Source organism: Electrophorus electricus, chromosome 18, assembly GCF_013358815.1.
Source record: "Electrophorus electricus isolate fEleEle1 chromosome 18, fEleEle1.pri, whole genome shotgun sequence".
Taxonomy (NCBI): domain Eukaryota; kingdom Metazoa; phylum Chordata; class Actinopteri; order Gymnotiformes; family Gymnotidae; genus Electrophorus; species Electrophorus electricus.
The window spans coordinates 15,992,416-15,993,589 of record NC_049552.1 but is presented as its reverse complement, the minus strand read 5'-3'; positions in this window follow the sequence as shown (position 1 = coordinate 15,993,589).

Here is a 1,174-nt window from a genome sequence, read left to right as displayed (position 1 = left end):
GAAAATCTGAATTGTCATTATCTATATGACAATGATCATCTTAAAATTAAATTATTGGCACAGGCCTTGTGATGTTTGTTAAAAGACTCTATATAAAATGTCCTTTCCCCATTCATTCTTGAACATTTGGCTTGTCTGTTCTTTTTCTGAGTTATAAAACATTACACTGTTTTTTTCTAAAATAATGTTTGTTTGGTGTGCCCTCATTTGTTTTTCTGTTTGTCTCCCATTCTATGTGCTGTTCACGTGTGTGTTCTTGGTCAGGTTAGTCCCTACCACAGAGTTTAAAATTTCACGCCAAAACAGCGTAAAAAACGGTGTTTTGGAGCACTTAAAGCGGCACTTTTTACGGAGTTTCAACTGACATATAAACTAAAAAAAGGCCTTCTTTTATGGCATAGTGAAAAATAACCCCGTATTTTGCGGCCTAAAAGCGTCCAAAAACGCAGTTTCGTTTGAGCTGGGTTTTGACCACTTTGGCTTTCTATAAGTTTTCCTGTCCTGGCCCACGTGAGCGTGAATCATTTCCTACGCGTCCGTCTCATTCACAGATATTGTACCATTTTAAAATTATTATATATTCTTATAGTTGTTGTTGTTGTTGTTGTTTGCATACAATTGCTCCCTTACTACCAAGTTCACGCTCCATTAGTGCTCAGCACACATATCACAAAATAATGAACATGTTTAAATGTTTTAAACGTAAGAAAGAAATAATTTTCTGTAACGTAGAAAACCTGACTCAGAATGGCGCTGTTACTGGAATATGGACACCCGTTTGTCCTAATGATCTCCTCAGTAACACGGGAGGTACAGAGGGGTGTGTGCGTGAGGGAGGCAGTTTGCTGCAACACTTTATGGACTTCATTATCTGGGACTGGAGACAAGGGCTCTCCATGCTGTAATTTGCGATAACAGCGCCGAGAGACCCCTTTACTTCCCTTTAGCTTTAAACAAGCTTTGCAGGGTGACACCTCATAAAGTCCTGTTTCAGGCCTTGTAAAGCCACCCAGGGGGACCAATGCATTCTGGGCCTGTACCTGGGGGAGCGGGCCACATGTGTCCTGGCCTGCAGCCTGCGCTGTGGGTCTCGTGCTGCAGGCCCCGGGCTCCACACACACAGAGGCTGAGCGTAAAGCATGACGTTCAGCTAATGAAAGAGGGACGCAGGGGA